The sequence below is a fragment of the Nothoprocta perdicaria genome, unplaced genomic scaffold (genome assembly GCF_003342845.1).
Source record: "Nothoprocta perdicaria isolate Ctin4 unplaced genomic scaffold, notPer1 scaffold_41, whole genome shotgun sequence".
NCBI lineage: Eukaryota > Metazoa > Chordata > Aves > Tinamiformes > Tinamidae > Nothoprocta > Nothoprocta perdicaria.
Window position 1 is genome coordinate 2,482,042 of NW_020455655.1, and position 15,089 is coordinate 2,497,130.

Genomic DNA, 15,089 nt, shown 5'->3' on the forward strand with positions numbered 1-15,089 from the left:
CTAAAAAGTGTGATTATCTCTGGTGAGCGAGATCTGAATTGGTAACCTGCCCTGTGTAATTAAAAGCTCAAGAATCATCTCTTTCCCTCTCTAGCCAGTGTCCAGACTAGTGAAAATATATGTGCTATTTAAGCCTATGTGACTACACAATGAGGATTTCTGCTTTTTGAGCAATCCRTAATTATGGTAACTGTGATTTTCTTTCAGAAGACTAATGATCTAAAATTAGAATTTGGACCTTGTTCCCTTCTGAGGTTTTAATTGCACTCTGAATGATCTGGAAAAATTAACTTGTCAGTTTTATTACCTTTCCAAAAAGGTTTCATTGTTGCTTAGGAACTAACATAATGTTCGAGACAAGGACTATCCATAGTAGATGGTAAAACAAGTTTCATCTGAAACATACATCTCCTGAGGCAGAATGAGTGTATCAGTGCATGTAAACCATCAAAGAGAATTATGGAGATATATACAAACTTCTGCAGTATTGGTAGGGATATATTTTACTGCCCCTCCTTTTGCAGTATTGGTAAGGATATATTTTACTGCGCCTCTATCCAAACCTTTCTTTAGAACAACATAAACTCCAATTATACTCAAAACTAATTAGAACATGAGTTGTGGCTAGCTGAAATCTCTCTTTCTCTCTCTCTCTCTCTCTCTCTTTTTTTTCTCTCTCTGTCACACACACACACACACACACACACACACACACACACACTCCACACACAGCTTTTAATCAGGTTTAACTATATCTTTAACTACTGCCGGTTTGCTATCACTACTGAGTGGATGACTTTGTATTTAGGGTAGGTAGAAGGCATCTTTGTAAATAGTACATCTCTGCCATGGAAATTTTATTGCTAGCAAATACTTTGACTAACATAAATAGATGATGCAGAAGAGTATGAAAAAGGTAACATTTTTTCCCCCCACTATAAATACTAAGTATCTTTCAAAGTATGTAAACTAACCCTGAAGAAGAATATTTACCTGGAGTTTTGAAATGGAGAACCAGGACTAAAGAGGAATATGTGAATATTCTTAAGTAATTTCCCATTCAATAATTTTCCATTAGAAATAACCTAGAACAAGGAAACAGTCTTCTAAAGAAAGCCTAACATCTATTGAAAGAAAGCACTTTTTCCATAGAACATGAAATGAGAGACAATCATTGTTATGAGACAATCAACCCATTTTACAGGTCAATTCCAGACTTATTCTACTTGTTGACCTTTTTTTTTTTTTTCAACCTCACTGATAATCCAGTTTCTCCCTGCTGTGAAAGTGCTGCTTGGAAATGTTTGTTCGTCCGATTTACTCTCAGACTAATTCTTCTCTGCTATAGCCTGCTACCTGCTGGCAGCGTCCATTCCATCCTATATAGTTATTGCTAACTTTGTCGTATTACGCATCTTTATAAGAAGCAAAATCTACTTTAGAATAGATAGAATGAAATTGAARAGCATAGAAATATTGGACAGTTCCTTTTAATTAGTAGAGCTTGCCTCTAAAAAGCCTGAAAAGTTCTAATCTTCATTGAAATAATCTAAACAGTTTGAAAAGTTGAATGAAGCGAACACTTCCAAGTAGTGACTGTTCTGCAAGAGCATTGTGCCAGTGTTGTGTCATTTTTGAAAAGAAACTTCTTAAAATGCTGACAAAATATATAACCTGGTTTTTGCTATTTTAATGCCAAGGACTTGGTTTAAGACCTGCAAATTTTCTACTTAAAAGGCTCTATTTTGATAATGTCAACATACTATTTACATTAATTTAATTACAATAACTCTGAACAAAGCATCCTTTCCTCTCAAGAACAAAATTAATAACATTTCTGTAATGTCCAAGTCCCACTGTTTGAAGAAAAAATGCTAGAATATGAATTAACAAATTACCTGTGTCTTCTTGTTACTTCTTGATTTTACCCAGGCAGAGTGCTATCTTTGCTACTGATGTGCTCCTTTTAAAGATCTGAACAGGCTTTCTGGAGATCATGGTGTGTGGCATCTTTTATGCAGGTGCTTCTTGTTGCTAAGAGAACAGTTGCTTAGAGATGGAAGTTTGTTTTTTGTTATAGATCAGGGGCCATTGCAATTGGAAAGAGAATTTCGTAATTTTACCTCTATGTCTCAAAGTACCTGCTGAAAAATAGCCAGTAATAGAGATGCACATGCCTACTGTAGATAAGATTTGTGAGCAAAGAGCAAATCACACAAATAAACAAAGTTTATAATTATGTTTGAAGGCTGGATCTAAGATGGATTTGTCATTTAAATGAGGGAACAACTGACAGAAATACTATAAATCCTGTGCTTAGCACGTCTGAATGTATTACTAATTTCCATCATGAAGGAAAAAGTCTTTAACAGTTTTATGTTAAAATTAAGATGGGAGAATTTCTGGATAACTTTTAGTAATGTACAGTCCTGCGCTGACAATGGAAAGATCTTAATAACTATCCTATGTGTTTATGTGTATATTGTGTTTTCCCTCATATTCCCATTCTCCTGAACTRCTGTACATAGTGATGGCCATTTTCCCTGCTTTGTGGTGCATGTCTCTATTTCTGTAGCCTTGGGCAACTTTGAGAAACTTAGTTTAGGAAAATACAAATGTTTTCAAGAGCTGCATAAATCAGAATACAAGAAACACACAGAAAGAGTGACTAAAATTGTACGGAAAAAGCTGGTGATGTTATTAGAGGATGAGCCTACCACAGAAGTGTGAGTAAGCTAGTCATGCCTGTTGCTTACTCTTTCGAAACACCACCAGAAATCCACATCATCTTAGTTTCTGTTACGGAAAATCCTGAACTGACWCAGCTACCTGTTCTATAAATTTATCCCTATAATTCTTAATAGACTGTTTTGTGAAACGGGTCAAAATCATATTTTTTTCTGGATGCTGTCAGTATTAGAAAATTCACTCCCTCATGTCTGTTCTCCTCAAGGCCACATTATGTCCCCTGGCAGTAAGTCCCTGCATCCTTGTCTTTCACACTCAACCTACAAATGTGTAAAAGCTTCTCATCAAGTGTTTTCATTCTTTTGAACTCACTCAAGGCCCAAGTATTAACATTTCAAACGGAAAGTAAAATAAAACTTAGAGCACTCTTGATAAGAAAACCCATGTAATGGGTGAAAGGGTCTTATAAATAAAGGACTATGATCTCATTTGGAACAGAGGTATTTAAGACTTACATAAAATAGTTCTAGTGATAGAATATTTTTTTAATTCGGGGAACTACTACTAGAAGGGGCCTAGGATCTTACTGAATGTGTGGGGAGGAGACAGGCAGTCTGGGGAGAATAAGGACTGAATTCACAGGGAAACTTCCGGCRTGCCCGTGACCTCATTGCAGTTGCACAGCGGCACAATGGGGTACAACAGAATTGTCAAACGGAGAATTGAACACTGGTTCCTTTTTTCCTCTGTGCACACGCCCTTCCATCTCTGTTTGTTATGCAGAGATTTGTTTACAGGATCATTTCACTGTTTAATTTTCCTGGAATCAAAAGTACACACAGATATGGGCTGATCTCTAATGAACAATTCTTTTGAGTTCCATACTCAGTGCTGGTTGCAATAATGGTTAAAGTCTGTTGCATATCATCTTATGTTATGAAAGTGTTAAAATTGTTTTGTACTGTTTGAAAAATAGAGGCTGTCTGGTTTTAAATATTTAAACCTACTGGGGAAAGTTGTGTGTTAATACTTGTGTTAAGACTGACGTGTGTCTTTGCTACTTGTAAACTAGGGATATTTACACTCTGGAAGAGTTAGATTTTCAGGTTGGTTTCGATTCTTTTTATGGTGAATTTCCAACAGATTCATAATGTGGACAAAGTAATATGAATGGTCACTTCTGAGGAGAACAGATTCACATCGTCTGAAACTGATTTTCTCTGCTCAATGTTGATTGGAATTAACCAGCTTAAAGGAAATCCAACTTCAGACTCCACTTGCTATGTGTTTTTCTTAGCATAAGTCAAACTTAATATTTGTTGCCAGTGCAGGCATACTATTTATTTTCTTTCCCTTTGGAATATAAAGGGAAGTTATGGGTAGGTTGGGGAAGTTACAAGAGCTCAAACCCTAGTGAGGTTGAAGCTGTCACTAACTTTGCAGATGGCATACGGTTTTATTAGGCATTAAGTCAGTCTGTAGCATTAGAGAGTAACATTACTATTAGAAAATGTGCTCTGAGTACTTTCATTATTGCTAAGTCACCATGACAATGAAGATTAGCTTAATTTAGAAACACTTATACCCTTAGATATCCTTTATTATATGTGCAAATGCAAATAATAAACTACTTATATTTTCAACAGCCTTAGAATGCAGAGATTAATAAAGGAAGTGAATTTAAGGAATGCTAAACTATTACCAATTCCTTCTCTGTTAGCCCATGCTTGAAGTTTAGAGGAGTACAAGGGTGATCTAACCAGTTTCCTGGACACACATCTTTTGGACTCATTAGATGACTCTTTGCTCAATAAAAGGATGGCTTTCTAAAAATGGATAATCCGGTAATGTTTTTTTTTTTTTTTTTTGGAGGCTTCTTTTTCCTATTATAATGATCTATTTATTTACTGATTCAAAGAATTTGTGTATAAATCAGAAGAAATCAGCAAGAAAGCATTTGGTTTGGTCACTGAGTAAGCACAGAACGGGTTAAAGAATGTGAAAATATGTGTTTATAGTTAAGCTAGGCTTTGTTGAGACTGACTTCTGTGGGATATATCTTTAAATCAAATACTGTGTCCATAAGCCAGAGAAAATTTATTTAAGTTCTTTCAGGCCAAAGAATTCCCAGAAATTTGTGTAATAGAACCAGAATGATTGAACTTGTTGTTCACTACAAAGATCTCTAGTTGAATACTACAAATTCTTCAGAGTCTGAGTAGGCATTCGCTGAATTAACAAAGTTCTTTTTTGCAGTATTAAAAATAAGGCTTTTTTATATTTTACAATASAGTTTTGTGAAAAGAAGGTGCAAAATGTTCTTCATAGTTGAGCATGAGAGTACGTATCCCTGAGGAACCGTGAGGTTCATATGATAAAATTGATTAGAATTTTGTATTAATAACAAGGGCTTAATTCAGATATGGTAACTCTGCAGAAGAAAATAACTCCAATACAATCAGTGGGAAAAAATTACTGCTAACAGAATCACTGCAGTGAAACAAGTTGAGTGGAATCAGACTTGTCTTTTTCTTATGGCCTGATGGCTTTAGTGCAGTCATAAGGGTGTGCAGTAAAGAATCTTCTAAGGTTTTAAAATCCTATTATTCTTACAGTCATTATCCAGGATTCTCTTTAGTCAAGAATTTCCATTTTCCATTTAGAAGAACTTTTAAGAAGAAAACTGCCTCTTTTTCTGGTACTGTCTGTTGGACAGGCTGATGAACTTGTCCTCARACTTCCAAAAACGTAAAACCCTCCTCAAATTGCTGTCTGATTGTAAGGAGTTGGTGGGTTGGCTTCCCAGTATTTGACAAAAGCAAGAGACTGACCCGTATGCGAATTCTGGTTTATGGAGGCTGTATTGGCATACTGTTTGACTATCAGATAGATGGTTTCTGTTGTCTTTTGTTTGAATAATGTTAATTCTGACATTTCTTCCACTTAAAATGTGATTTTTTTTTAATCCTACTTTCAAGAGAATCAGATTTCATTAAAGCATAAGGAGAGATCATGAGGTAAAGTTCCAGGAAATGTATTTCAGAGTTGGATTGCTAAGGCTTGGCTTATCTCTGCCTCCTTTTACCTCAAAATTTTCTCACAGAGAGCAAGAATATGAGAGTTGTGTATGTTAATGACACCCTTGGGGCTAATTCAAGGTTATCTGGAAAATGGTTTCATGTGCCTGCTATGTTTTCCAATTTTCTTCTTATTTTTTGATAATCAACTGTGTCACAAGGCTTAATGAATCTACTGGGCTTTTAAATCCTTGTGTTGCAGGGTTTTGATGTTGTTGCCTTTTGAAATTAGCATTAAATAGCTGTTAGGAAGCACTGTTCTTCCCTACAAAGAGGAATTAAAGCTTTTAATAAAATTAAGCTGTATTTTCTTGATGACTCCACAAAAAATCACTTCTCCCTCTGTGCACATCAGATTGATAAAATGGACTTAAAAATGAAAGTCAAAATAGAGAGTTAGCAATATGGATATTTTTTCTTTCAGTCTGCTTGCRTAAGTTCCAATCTTCAGACTATAGTACACATCAGGAAGTGCTASTTATTTTGAAGGTAGAACAGAGTGTTCTTATCACTGGGAGAATCATCTGTAATAAAGCATTATAGGGGCAGGTCATGGATGTGCCATCCAAAATGAGCTCTGTATTAAGTATCTGGGCATCTGGAGTTTCTTTTACTTATTAGCTCTTCAGCTTGTTCACGCTGTTTTCTTCTGAGCTGGTATTGCAGCAGGTGAGAAGAATTTTTGTCTTTTCTGGATATACTAGTGACTAGGGAAGACTCAGTATTTTCTATTTGGTCACTGATATGAAGCCGTAGGCTGGAATTGTAATTTGAGAGCAGCCCTTGGGGAATGGGAGAAATAGAGAGGGAGGTAAAGATGTCTTGGCAGAGCATCTTTTCCCTTGTAACTGAAAAATGTGCATGTAATTTAGAGTGTGTTAGGATGAGTCTTCAGATTTTAACTGATTTCTTTGATAAATGCCCAGAGAGGTTGTGGAGTCTCCTTCTCTGGAGATCTTCCAAACCYGCCTGGATGTCACCCTGTGCCCCGTGCTCTGAGTGTCCCTGCTGGAGCAGGGGGTTGGACTAGGTGATCTCTAGAGGTCCCTTCCAACCTCAACCATTCTGTAATAACTAAATATATGGTCTCAAACATGATTGTTCAGCTTTCGCTCTGCTCTGTGGAACATCAGTCTTACACTGTATTCTCTTATGTTCTCTTATTTCTCTCAAGAGAAATGATAGAGAACTTAAACTTGGAAGTGCGCTCTGAGGTAGGGACCATTCTGTGGAACTTAAAGTACTTTCAATTTCCTTGAAAGGGTAGGCACACTCCTTAAGTATTTCTTATTGTTGTTTATAGGAAGCTGATTTACTCAGTGTTTTATCACACTGTTCAATGTTAATACACTCTACTTTTCATAGTAACTGAGCAGTTGGTGCCAGCAAATTAATTGAATCTTTCGTATAGCCTGAGGTTTAAAATAATTCYGCATGGCAGTGTTTGAAACTCACGGAAAAATCATGGAGAACTTTCAGTTCTTTCAGTCAGCTTATTCATAATATGGTGTATGTAAAAGTGAATATATATATTTCTTATGATTCAAAATTCAGCTCTATTAACTAAGCATGTGTATGTGGGCCTGTCACAATGACTGCAGCCTCCTTTCCTGTAATAAGTAACCAGAGTACCCTGTGCTCAACTCGGTTATAAGATTTGGTTTCTTCTGCGTCTCTTTCAGGGGAAGATTCCAAAGAGATAATGAAGAGTGAGGCTAGGTCTTCTTTTTTTTCATCCACTGATAAGATTGTCCTCATTTCWGGAGCTTGTCTGTTGCTGCTAACCTTACTGAAAAATTAAATTAAGTGCTACTTAGCAATGAGCAATTTAATTTTTCCTACTTGATGGACTTGCAAACAAACCTCCTCCCTTTTAGACTCCTCTCAGTTTTATCCCCTCATCCTCCACAAAGGAATCATGGCATCTGCTCCCCCATTACCCTTAATAACTCTCAGCTTCATAAAACTGATAATAGAACAGTGGTTTAAAATATTTGGGCTAGCCTCACAAAATGAGGAGTAGTCAGCTGCGTACTCAGCCCTTCCTTCTCTACCCTCTCATAAATAGGAAGAAAGCCCTTGCAAGAGGCATCGCTTCAGTACTGTCCTGCTGTAGCTCTTTGTAGGATTTTCCCTGCATTGCCAGGAAATCCCATATCTTACCCTAGGGTTGTTGATGGGGTTAATAATGGATTACTTGAAATAAGAGTGATTTTTCCGTTGGCAGAGAAGAACTGGGGAAGATCAGGACTATCTGCCTGCTTGGATGTTTTTTTAACCATAGTTCTAGTTACTTGGCTTATTAAATGGAAAGATAGGACTGCAGTCTTACAGATTGCAGAGCGTTTTACTATTTGGTCAGATAATCATCACGTACTGGCCAGRTCCTGGCACTAATCTCTCACTCCTTGCATCATTCCAGGATGGCAGGGCATGATGGCCCATTAATGCCTGTGTGGACCTCTGTGTTCTCTTCATGGAGGTGACTCCAGCAGCTCAAATGTTTGTGCTGCCTTTTGGAGACACTTTCAGGAAAGTGCTCCAGTAACCACTTAATTCTTTCAGACCAAGTCAATTTATGTGGTCTTTATTGTGGCAACACGATTCCACTGTTTTTTTTTTTTTTCCTGCATGTTGCATCTTTGATAGTTATCAGTTGGATAAGTAGTAGGAAGTTTTAGATATATTTTAACAGAGATGGGTGCTATACGCCAAAAGTTCAAAAAAAGTTTAACTTCTGTTGAAAAAGGAGTATATGCAAGTGTCTAGTGTCTATGATCCCAACAGTAAAAGCAGCTATTTTGAGAGTACTTACAGAAGAGAACATTTTCAGTGCTGAGGGTGCTCAGTACTGAGCACTGAGTATAAAATACACAAGACTCAAAAATAGCTTGGAAAGAAAGTATAGAATAAAAAAATGAAAATGCTACTAACCACTTCTAGTGATTCTGAATCCCCAGAACTTTATTTTTCAAGTACTGCTGGTTATTTTGTTACTGGTACTGATTTATCTGTCAAGATAGTAGCCTTGGCTTCATAAGCTCTGACGTGGACAGGGCTCAGAGAAGCCTCTCTGTGCCTGTTTTCTAATCATCTTCCTGCTTGAAAGCAGGTCTACAAGAGCAATTTTCGCGCACAGGATTACCTGCTTACAAAAGGATTTTTCAGAAGGGGTGTTTTTACTGTTACACAAATTTGTCTGTACATCTGTCCAACTTACAGAACATTTTGCTACTGATCATTTCCCTTAAAAGGAAACATTTTTTTTTCTTGTTTGCATTGTTATGGCAAATATAAGAAATATTTTTAAGTGAAAATAAATACCATAAACCTTAAGGAAGCCAAATTTAAACTGTGTAGAGTTTCAGCTTGAAAATGCTATTTCAAATTCAAATGCCTTTGAATTATATTAAAGTTCTATATTAGATCCGGCCTGTGAAGTCTTAAAGTCAGCTCTGTAGAAACACAGATGCTGCGCAGCTGCTCTCTCGTGTTTGATGCAGTGTTACTATCTTGTGCTATGTAGCGCAGTGCAGTAACTGTCTGCAGAAGAAGTAGCTGGTGAAAGCAGAATATTTAAGTGTGATCATAGACCAAAACAACCAAAACTGCCCTTTAGTTGTGAGCTCAGGATTCAGGAGCTCTGAGGGAATCCAAAATGCGACCCAAAATATATTGCAAATGTGTCATCAGTAAGAATTGCTTTTGATGCTCTATGTGAGTCCTTTCTAATAGGCCATGAAGTCCAAACAAAGCAGAATTTACTGCTTGGCCTGCCTTTATTGCTTATGTGCACACATAAAACAATAAACACGTTTCTAAAAAGTAATTACAACAAGCTAAGCCTGACTTAGGGGAGCCCTACTGAAGTTTATGCATGTGCAGAGACACATTTCCTGAAAACTATGTTGAGAAAAGCAGGATAATGGAAATTCTTTCTCTGTGCAAAATTTCTCTGCAGAATCTAGGTTTGGTGGGTTCCAAACAGGTGGAAGCTTCTGTGCTGTGTATGTGGTGTATGGTTGCATGATTGAAACCCCTAGCATCCCTGCTAGGACTTCAGTCAAGATGAAAGACTGGCATGTATAATCAAGAGGAAATCTCCTGGTACATATTTTTCCTGATGATTTATATTATGTTTTTAAGCTCAGGGGATGCTAGGTCCAGGAGATCTTCTATTAAAAATAATTAAAAAAAAGGATTTAACTGATAACCAAGAGAATCATGTTATGATTTTTTTTATATATTATGAATGTTCTTTTTTAATGAACAAGCAAACCAATCATTTTAGCTCTGCCTAATATAAAACTGGAATGCTCAATAATCCTCATCCCTACTTGCCAGCAGGCTCCCTGCATACCTGCAATAGACAGTGATATAATTCTTTAAGACATAAAGACAAAATCACCTGTGCATAACAACATTCATTTAAAAATTAATAACTAAGAGCTTGGAAAATTATGAAATGTGTTTCAGAGAGAAGAGTAATTTCTCATTATCTGACACAAAGGTCCAAATCTTGATTGTAAATAAGAACAGCAGTGGAAAGAATGTGCAATTTTATAGYATAGTGACAGAAATTGTGTAAAAGGAGAAGGCAAGGTGTCAATATGTGCCTTGAGAGTCATAAACTTTTTTGGCATGATCTCAACTGAATTATTTCCTGAATTTATTATTCAGCTGTTTCATTAGAATATATAATAATAGCAATAGCAGAAAAATGTAGTAGAAAAGTAGAAGAAAAAAGAAGAAAAAAATGTGCTGCTGTACCAGTTATCTGAMTTTATCCTCTGATGATGTAATTAGATGACAACTATCTGTAGCACTCCAGTTTCTGTTCTATGGAAACTAGCTTCATGCAATAGAGGTTACATAGCAAAAGGTAAGGGCTTACGGCAAAAGACCATATAACAGAGGCTATAGAGAAGAAAAGTTTCAGCTCAGCTGTGTGAATAATCTGATATTGTTGTCTGTAAATGTACATGCCAATACAGCTTCATGCAGCTGTCAGGAATATTGTTTGACCTCATTATTGCTCCCAGTCCTTTCCTGCTAAGGGGACCTGGGCACCTCTGGGAGAGCAGGTATTCAGCACCATCGAAACTGCAGCCTGGTGGCAGCCAGGCTGTCGTGCACATTTTCTTGTGACTTTTTTCAATGTTTGATARAATGGCTCTTGTTCTTAAAAGCCTTTCTGACTTGATATACTTGTTTAGAAAAGCACATTTTTAAAGCCATGAATCATGGCTTGTCCTTTTGTGGTGCTTTCAGATCTTTTCCTGTGGGGACAAGGAACTTAAATTCAGACAGGGCACTTGGAGAGGATCCTTCCCAGACGTGCGATGTGCCAAATTGCTTGCTGTCGGTGTGGGCTGTAGCTACAATGCCTGTAAAGGAAACGATTATTCTGCCAGTGCCCCCTCCATCCTGTATTCCCAGAACAACTTGAATGTTGTGTCATAGCCGTGTGCCATTTTGAGATCTGCAGACTTGCATATTTTATGCCCTGAAAATGGAGATATGCAGCCCTGAAGCAAGTTTGGATTTGTGTGTATGTGTGTGTGTGTGTTTGTGTGTCTACTCCCTCCCCTCTAGCAAAAGTTGAGTGTTTTCCAAAGTTTTCCCAGGGACAGATCCCTGAAAAATGTAAGACAGTCACCAGTGTGTACAAGTCAGACTTTTTTTTTCCTGCGTTATTGAAACATCATTACTAAAAGAAAATGTTTTTGATATTTTGTGTGTCATTGTCAACATAGAAGGCAACTTGTTTRATACTATTTGATATCAAATATTCAGTATTTAATTCCAGGCAGGTTTTGGAGAGTGGGGAGTGTCCTTTTACTCCTGTGAAGCCTTTTTGATCTATGTAATCTTCTGCAAAAGGCAGGGACCATTTTTTTCAAGGATTGATATCAGAGGCTTTTTCCAGTTCTAGTCAGTGTTGCCAGCTTCCAGTGGTGTTACAAAGATGCCATAGATCTGCCAAGCCCCTTGTGATGGGCCTTTTTCAGTAGCTTTTATTTCCATAGTTTAAATTATGAATGGGCAGTTGTAGTCATGGTGCCTGCGTTGACTTGGTTCTCTTAAGTCATCTATCTCCCTGATTCATCTTTGATTTTTCTCACATTTATGTGTGTTGGAGGAATTCTGAGTGCTTTTCTGGGAACATTTCCTTTAGCTGCCAGTGCTCTAAGGCATCTTCATCCAAGATTATTGAATGTTCATCTAAAAACAATGAAATATTATGTTAATACCATTAGATCACATTCTTTGTGCTGTGCAACTTGAAATATTTGACTTTTCCTTTGGGTCTTAGCAAACTTGGCTTGTTTAGTTAGAAGCTGCTTTTTGTTTGTTCTTAAGTTTTATCATTAAATATGCTAAAATAAAAGCTGACATATGATTTGCTCTGCAAAAATGTGTTACTTCTTTCAAACCTATATCAATAATTGTCCAAAATCGGTGAAGCTACGTTAGGTATCTCTTGCTGTTGCTTTAAGGAGCTTTAATTTCTTGTGCCACTGAAATCTGCAATGAAAACTTAGCCTCATTTTTTTTTTTCAGTCTAGTATTTCAGTAAGTAAAAAACTATCTAGCAATTCCGACTCTTTACATGCAGAAGTTCCATTTGTATGTAAATTAATGGTTGAAAGGACATTACCCTATCTTCTTGTGATTAATTTCACTTATTCCACATCTCTGACTTTTTAAAATTGTCTGCTGTGTGGATAAGAACATGTTTGTTAAGGACACATCCATTGGTTAGAACTGAATTTATGATTAAATCCTTCTGCAAAAAATATAGCTATGAATAAAATTTCACATATTTTCTTTCATATTAATATCTTTCATCCTAGGCTGATATGTAAAACATTATCCCTTCTACTATACTTTATATGCACATCCAAGGCTTCTTCCAGCATGAAAAATCCTTTTCTGATATAAGATCAGATTTATACTGTTTTTTCCTGCATTCTTTAATGCTTTATTTTCTTCTAATTCTTAAAAATACTTTTTTTTCCTTTTTTCCATGAAAAGCGGGCCTGTATATCCAATATGCTATATTGTATATGGAAAGTATGTGCAGAAATGCAGTGGGCTGCATTCTGGTGTCTGCTGCATTGATATTAGCCTGGAGTAATTCTGTGGGGTGAGGCTGGTCACGTAGCTCAGTGCAGACAGAGCCACTGAGAGTCCGCTATTGTAGCTGACCTAYAGTTATTGTAAGGACATTTCAAACCTACATACCCCATTTTTTCTTTCAGACATGAATAGAACAAAACCTAATATGAATTTCAAAATTGAGCCTTTCTTTCTGCATGTGGTCAAGAGGCTTTTAACATTTTAGAGCTGCAGCCTTGCTATAGTAAAACAATGTTGGATTCAGCACCAGTACTGGATCGCAACCATGATTTGGGTGGAAAAACTGTGCAGCTGCTTGGCTGCTGCTCTATCGCATGCCTTAAGTAGTGATAAGAGAGATTAAGAGAAAGGGCTTTTATAGCTCATACTGCGCCTAGTTTTCCTAAGTATATACGTGCAGAAAAACTAGTTGCAATACTTATCAGTATCAAATGTCTCAAAGACTAAGAAATTTAAGAGATTAGTATAACTATTACGTCTATTATTATGACAGGTTATGAAAGCTTTATAATAACTTTTTAACTAGTTCAAGAAAAGAGATTGCCCTTGTTATGCTCATAAGGATTACAATCTTTTTTGGCATATATCCTTTTAATGGCATAATAAGAGGAAGTTGTGTCATCTTACACATGCATCATCTTCAGYAACTTGGTCTTACTTTCAGCATCATCAGTTACCCAAGGAAACAATGTGCACAAATGTTTACTTGTAACTCTGTATTTTCTAGCAATTTAAGCCCCATACCTGCCCAGGCTGCTATATGGTCTGAGCTATAGTTAGCCACTTTGGAGCAATTAGCACTCTGGGGAGGAATCCTGCAACTCTACCAGCTATAAGCAGCTCCCTTGACAACAGCTTTCATAGTGTTTATGGTGATCCAGACAGCCTGTTTTTTAATAAACAGTGCTCTGTTTCTTTTTGATGATAACACATAGAAAGATTAGACAGATGGGGAGGCAGACCGCTGTATTGCCTCTGCTATTCTCCGACTGGTAGCTCATGATTATTATGCTCTTTTTGCTCCATCATTATACTCTGAGAGGCACAATAAAGATGAAGAATCACTGCTCGTTACACGGTAGAGTCTTGGGAGAGCAGTTCTGTTTATGTTCTTTATGAAGGAAGATGCTTTACTTATTATGATAGATACTTACTGGCTTTATTATATCTATGAAATTATAAACTAAGTTTGTTTAAGATAGAAATTCCTAAAAGAGGTTATATGTATTGTAATTCTGTATTGTTTTCCTTTATAAGGCATAATTATAGTATAAGCAAACCTTCTGTATGCACCTTTATAATAGGCTAGGCTATCTACTGCTMTCAATGTTTTTTTCTTGTCATCTTTGCCATGGAAAAAGATGTTCCCATGGTAAGTTCAATTTTGTGATGTTTAGAAAAGTTTGGCAAGGGCAAAGGTCTCTTCAGAGGTGGTATTGAAAGACTGTTATATGTTTATTTTTGTGGTTCTTCCTCTGAATGTCATTATTTTATGGTGGAAAACCAAAAGCCATTTTACTGGTGGAAAACCTTGTGAGACCATTCATTCTACATAAAGATAYATGCATTATCTGTATGATGTTAATGGGCTTACATGTGGTATATTAGCTCCAATAATACTCTAAGAGCTTCAGTAGTAACTTAAATTTCAATGAGATTCCTTTTTTGTTTCATGTTTCTTTGTAAGCTAATAACAGGAATGTGAACACTGCAGTTCTGTCAAGATGACTTTTTAAATAGCTGAATTAGAGAGTATTTTTTAGAAACAATACATTATTTAAAATTTAATTCAGCTATTTTAAAAAGTAGGCATTTGGTTCTTGATTCTGCTTTGTAGGGTGACGGCTGAGAAACTTTGTGATCCATGTGACGCAAGTTGGGAACAACAGCTCCAGTAGAGTGTGAAACGGCTCCTGAGGCACAAGTAGGACATGCTGGCGGGGCACAGACCCAACGTGTACGTGGAGAACGTGCCTCGTGTCCCCACGTGGGGCACAGGGTGCAGAGCGTGCCCCATGTCCCCACGTGGGCACCCGTGTCCCCACATGGCGCACCCGGGGGGGGGGGCGTGCCCCGTGCCCCACGTGGGGCACCCGGGGGGGGCCGTGCCTCGTGTCCCCACGTGGGGCACAGGATGCAGAGCGTGCCCCATGTCCCCACATGGCGCACCCGGGGGGGGCC

General features: G+C 37.3%; 1 protein-coding gene across 3 annotated transcripts in view; it reads left to right on the forward strand.

Moving 5' to 3' along the window:
• GLDN (gliomedin) overlaps positions 1 to 15,089 on the forward strand; it is an 86,075-nt gene that overhangs the window by 53,613 nt on the left and 17,373 nt on the right. The gene's annotated exons all lie outside the window — the stretch shown is intronic.